Below are 6763 nucleotides of genomic sequence, written 5' to 3'. Positions count from 1 at the left end.
TGTACATGGGGTCACTATGAGTCGGTTCCGACTTGATGGCACCTGACAACAACATGTTTACTGCAACATCATTCACAAGAGCAAATGGATAAAAACAATATAAGCACCTATCATCATATCAGTGGGTAAACAAACATAAAATGGAATACAACATAATGTTAAAGAATAATGAAGAATCTGCAAAGAACCTCATAACATGGATGAACCAGGAAGATATTATGCTGAGTGAAATCAGTCAATTACAAAATTACAAATATTGTATGAGACCAATATAATAAAGGGAGTATGGTGTCTGAAAACCACAGTGTTGGTGGCTGGAGTCTACCAGCTGCTCCATGGTAGAATGATGAGGCCTGCTTCTACACAGATTTTCAGCTTTGGAATCCCTACACATGGTCTCTATGAGGTGGAGTCTACTCAATGGCACTTAATATCAGCAACAAAAAATATTATAAAAGGCAAGTAAAGGTTTATACCCCAAATAAATATGCTTTGCTGATTACCAGGGTTGGAAGGGGAAGCAAAGGAAAATCACTCCCTAGAGTAGACACATATTAACATGGTGCAGGGAAATGCAATATACAAGAAGGGGAGGCAACACAATATGACGAATGGCAAAGGTCACGGGAGGAGCACATGAGTAAAGGAAAATATTACATACACAATTTTACAACTATAGTTAATAACAAACTACATCTAAAATAGTTACCGAGGTAGACATATAAGCTAAAGAATGTGGCATGTTGAATGGGAGTACAACCAGGAGTTTACATATTTTGGAAGAAGATAAGTTTACACATGCATTTGTATGTGCTGCAAATATATTGATGGATATAATAGAGCATAAAGGGAACAAAATTATGAAAACCTTAGGGACTTAGCACCACAGTTTGGGGAGAACAGGTCAATTAGCATAGCATAGTGCATAAAGACAATGGTCTATATTCTATTTTGCTGAGTAGTTACTAGGCTCTGAAAAGCTGGTGAGTAGCTTTCTATGAAGCAACTATTAGTCTCTTCACACTGCAGCCAAGAGTGGAGAAAACTGAAAATGCAGAGAAGCAATTTCTTCAGAGGACTAATGGACCTTGCAAAGTAGTCTCCAGTACACTGAGATCAGGACTAGATAATGCCTAACTACCAATAGAGACCCTTCTAATCAATATCACAATCTAAGGCCCTGTACACAGAGAAGGGAAAACAATATAAAATAAAATACAAAATCACAAAAAGGACCAGACTTATTGATCTAACAGAGATTGGTGAAACCCAGAGACTACGGCCCTGATCCACCCTTCAGACTGGATTTGAACCCACTGTCAGCATCAACTTTCAGTCAAACTACAGACAGACTTATAAAGTAATAATAACACCAGGGAGAAATGTACTCCTCAGTACAATCAACCATAAGAGATAAAAAAGATAGCATCTGCCCAAAACTGAAGCTCAGAAAGCCAGAAAATCCAGGAAAGAATATATGAAAATAGGAAGCATAAGAAGGAAGTCGGAAAATTGCTGTTAACACTGAGAATATTCAAATCAATGTCATGAAACTCCGAAATGTGTATACATTGTTGAATGGAAAACGAATTTGCTCTGTAAGCTTTCACTCAAACCACAATCAAAACAAACACTAGCATAACAACAACAACAAAACAATGTCTCATAGAACCATAGTACTTCTTGAGGGATTTGATCAGATAATTAATTGAGTGTAAATCTCATCAAAGTCTCAATACAAATGATGCATAATTTAAAAGTATTGGACAACTGACATAAAAACTATAGACAAACTAAAAAGGAAATTTAAGCTGAGATATTATGGAATATATGTAAGAGGAATATAAAAGGAAGAACATCAATGGGAAAGAGAGCAGATTGTACAAATTTCCAAAGGCTAGGCAGAGCTTCATATTTTGAAGAACTCAGAGATTGGCATGACTATTGCATAATGATCAAAGTTATTGGTCATAAGGGGCTTGATTAGGGAAGTAAGGCGAGGCCTTATAGGCCCTGGTAAGATCTTTGAGCTTTTTGAATTTTATCTATAGATACATAAAATTGAAATATATGCAATTTAATCGTAATTTGTATGAAGAAAATATGCCAAATTACATCATATTATGTTGTTTTAAAATGACATTGAGTTGGTTCAGACTCATAGACTGGTGGTTGACAACCAGCTCATCAATGAGAATCAGCTGGTGTCTGACATAGACATCTGAATGGGACCCCGGGGCTCTGTCACGTGGGATGGGCCTTCAGGCTTCACATCCGCTGTGTCTTCTTCAAAGCCAGTGATTTCCTGTCCATCCAGGCATCCATCTTCCCACCCCCACCACCTGGCCCCCTGGACCAGTCTGGGGCCCTACAGCTCCAGATCGCCAAGGACACGACCTTCAGCTCCTTCTATGGGGAGGATGACTAACCCATCTCAAAGCTGCTCCGAGAGCCAGTCCACGTGGAGGTCCGGCTCCTGCAGAGGACAGTCCATTGCCTGGCCCTTATGCTGCACCAATGCTGGGCCACACCTGGCCCCAACCCCTTCCAGCAGCCTCAGTGGCCCATCCTGTCAGACAGGTGCCCTTTTGACAGCGATAGCTACAGAATCTAGATAGTGGCCTCAGACCAAGCACTGCCCTTCCCGGCTCATCACCAGCACTTCACTGTGGCCACTTTCGCCTTTCTGGACAGGGGCTCCCACAGGGCCTACTCCTTCTACAGCTCCTCTGTCTGCCACCCCTCGGGCTGGAGACGTGCTCCACGTCCTATAGTCCTGGGACTGCCAGATGGCGGTTGTTCTCAGATGACCACAACAACACAGCCAGGCCCTGGGATATCGTGAGTTCACCAGGGCCAGTGGGCTTTGAGGATGCTATCGGGCAGGTGCCTACCCAAGGGTCCACAGGCTTCATGAGGAACTCTAGCTCTGACATTCTCCTCTGAGTGGTCCTTCTGCTGCTGGCTGTTGCCCTGTTCCTTTGGGGTTGGCATCTTGATGGGTCTGAGCCACCTAGCTTTCAGAAGCTTCAGAAAGGCAGCAAAGGGTGAACGGGCTCAATAAACCATTGTTTCAAATAAAAAAACAACTTACCAGCTGCTTCCAAGGAGCAGCTGGTAAGTTTCAACCACCGACCTTGCAGTTCAAAACAATCTTGTGGTCCAGTGCTTATCCTACAGTACCACACCTTATCATATATATATGTGATAGCATATCATTTTTCACTGTGAAATTATTCTAATACATTCAGATTTGAAGTCAATAGGGATAATTAGAAGTACACCATTGAAAGAAATAAGAATGTAGACAGATTTGCATTCTGAGAATACCTTTGGGACATTTTAGCTGTATATGGTGTAGTGGTTACGAATCGGGCTGCGAACCTTAAGGTCAGCGGTTCGAAACTACCAGCCCTCCGTGGGAGAAAGATGAGGCTTTCTACTCCCGTAAAGATTTACACCCTCGGAAACCCTGTACAGGGTCGCTATGGGTCGGAAGCGACTCGACGGCACTTAACAACAACAACAACATGGTAGATGCATGATCCTTTCAACTTTTTTCTTTCTTAAAACTTTACTTTTATTTTTTACTATGAATCTTACTAACAGAAACCCAGATTCAGTTCCGATTAATACATTTTATTTGTAGCAGAGCATAGTTTTTCGAGAGCTGAGGGTGAGCCAAGCTCTGACTGGATCCTTCCAGGTGTAGGTTCTTGCTTGAGGGAGGTTATTAAGGGATGTGATTTAGGAATACAGTTTGTTCTGTACTAGGAAGTTGCATTTCGAGAGCTACATACAGGGTTGCTATGGGTCGGAACTGACTCGACAGCACTTAACAACAACACAGAAAATGAGAAAGCTAAATTTTGAAAGCCCAAGCCTCCCAATTCTTGCACATATGTTGAGAAATATTTTATCCAGGAATATTTTTCCTGAACTGAATTATATTGTAAACTATTGTTTCCCCGTATTATTCCTACTATGACTTTAACCAGTGAAGGAGCTCTGGCAGTGTAGTGGTTACGAGTCAGGCTGCTAACCTTAAGGTCAGCAGTTTGAAATGACCAGCCGTTCTACGGGAGAAAGATGATTCTTTCTGCTCCTGTAAAGATTCACAGCCTCGGAAACCTTATATAGGGTCACTATGAGTCGGATCCGACTCCACGGCATTCTACCTCCACCACCACCACCGCCACTGTGACTTTAACTAGTCAGTGCATTCTTAAAATAGAATTGCAGCGCTCTGTAGCTATTATAAAAACAAACACAGAGCTAAAGAAAATGGCCCTGATAACACTTCTCTTAGAAATTATGACAGATGCTGTTTAAGTATTTCTACTCTTTTAGGCACTGTCTTCCATGCTTCTCACATACTCACTGTATTTCTCATATCAACTCTGCAAAAGAGAATTGTTACTTCTATTTATAGGTAAGAAATCAAGATTCTACAAAATTATATTGCTTTCTAAAGTCACAATAGTAAGTCACAGGCAGAATTCAAACTATATTGGTTTTTCATGCCAAACCTGTATCAGCCTTTCTGTTATACCATGTTACTTTACTTACCTTCAACAGAGATTCCCACATAGCATCATTATGCAATTTCAAAAGACCCTGAGACTATGGTCTGTAGCCACCCTTCAGGTCTGGAACTGAATTCACCCTTATGGTCCAATTTTCAGTCAAGTGGTCGATAGGTGTAAGGGGTATTGAGGGAAGGAGAGTCAACAACACTAGTAAGATATGCTCCACAAGGAATAGTCAACTATTCAAGATTAAAAGGGCAATATTTACTTAAATACAATGTTTACTTAACATTCAGAAGGGCTTGGAAGGATGGTGGAAGAGAAGTAAGAACCACAGGGGAGGAATGGGATACCTTTTTTATATGGAAGGATTTTTAGTAATTGAGACAAAACAAAGTGTATGATTTGATGAATGTAAAACTGGTGATGTTTTCCGCTCACCTTCATTCAGTTCACAATAAAAAGTTTCAAAAAATAAAAAAGAGTATTCCACATTGTTTGGGTAGCTCAGTGGTAAGAAAACCTGTCTTGGCAAACAGAACACAGACTGAGTCTCAGTCTCCACTCAATCTCTCAACCAAGAGTCCTTGAGTTGTGTAAAACTTACACAACTGTACATGAGGGTCCTGACCCTAAAGGAAGGTGCTTTTTCTTGACAAGTAATTTAATTCAAATAAACCTAATTAATATTGGAAATCCAATTGAATAAGTTAAACTGCAGCACAACAAAATATAGCTCCTTAGTTTCCAATAAAGTCTATTATTCTGAGTATCAAATCTTACTTCTAGGTATAGTTCACAGTACAGCTTTTTACTATATCCTGACAAAATCTATACAATCCTACTAAAAATGTGCCTGGTATCTTTTTCATAAGATGACTCAATTCTGCTAACTTCTCTCTTTTAATTATTAAAGTTAAGAAAAATAAAATCCCCAAGTAAATTTTGTTTTAAAATAATCTCTTTATTAAGTAAACATGTTAACTGGAAATATTACAGACACTGAAAGAATGCAATGAGCATTTAGCAACTATAATGGAAATTAAAACATGTGCTTCATTGATCTATTAGTATTTTCCCACTTTTGTATTTCTTTCTTAAAGATATATCTCCTGTATTTTTTTTTTTCAGTTGGGTTAAATATTTATTACAAAATAAGCTATAACTCCACTGAAAGATATACAGACAGACATCTGTATAAAAGATAATTGTAATCATTAAAGCAAAATTTGAAATTATAAAGAAAAAAGATGGCATGATACAACTATTTTAACATGTTGTTGTTGTTAGGTGCCATTGAGTCAGTGCCAACTCAAAGTGACCCTATGCACAACAGAACGAAACACTGCCCAGTCCTGGGCCAACCTCACAACTGTTGCCACACTTGAGCCCACTGATGCTGCCACTTGGCCAATCCATCTTGTTGGGGGTCTTCCTCTTTTTCTCTGACCCTCCACCGTACCAAACATGATATCCTTATCCAGCAAATGGTCCCTCCTAACAAAGAGGAAAAGGTAAAAACATTCACTGCCCTCTCCACCCAGGAGACAAGCTAACACATTAATCAGGTTACTGAGTGGGACCAATCTTCTCTGCCCAGGAGTCAAAGCAGAATGATAATCAGGTTACTGAGTGGAAACAATCCTCTGGTTTCCCTCCTGTCTTCAAACAGATCCACAACTGAACCCCTCCCTGATTCTGACCCCATGTAAGTCTGCACTGCCTTGTATTCCGTGCTCAGAATCTGGAGAAGCTAGCTCCGCTGAGCCAGCTGACTTAATAAAATCTGAAACTACCTGACCTCTCCGAGTGGCCTCGGTTTCTTCAACAATGGATCAAGAGCTGCTGCAACACTCTCAGGCCCAGGGCTGCTGCATCACTCCCAGACCCAGAGTTGCTGTAACACTCTCAAATCTAAAACTGCTGTAACACTGACAATATGTCCAAAGCATGAAAGACGAAGTTTGGCCATCTTGGCCTCCAAGGAGCACTCTGGCTGTACTTCATCCAACAAAGATTTGTTGGTTCTTTTGGCAACCCATGGCATTTTCAATATTCTCCTCCAACATCATAACTCAAAAGCATCAATTTTTGTACAGTCTTCCTTATCCAGTTTTCGCATACATATGACATTACTGAAAATACCACGGCTTGGGTCAGGCGAACCTTAGTCCTCAAGCTGACATCCCTGCTCCTCAACACTTTAAAAAGGTCTTGTGAAGCAGATTTGCCTA

At 40.4% G+C, this 6763-nt stretch overlaps 1 pseudogene; it reads left to right on the top strand.

Annotated features, from left to right (window-relative positions):
* Positions 1-740: 740 nt before the first annotated feature.
* LOC102829078 lies at positions 741-3051 on the top strand (annotated as a pseudogene).
* The last annotated feature ends 3712 nt before the right edge of the window (positions 3052-6763 follow it).

Source organism: Chrysochloris asiatica, unplaced genomic scaffold, assembly GCF_000296735.1.
Source record: "Chrysochloris asiatica unplaced genomic scaffold, ChrAsi1.0 scaffold00114, whole genome shotgun sequence".
NCBI lineage: Eukaryota > Metazoa > Chordata > Mammalia > Afrosoricida > Chrysochloridae > Chrysochloris > Chrysochloris asiatica.
This window is presented reverse-complemented; position numbering and strand designations above follow the sequence as displayed.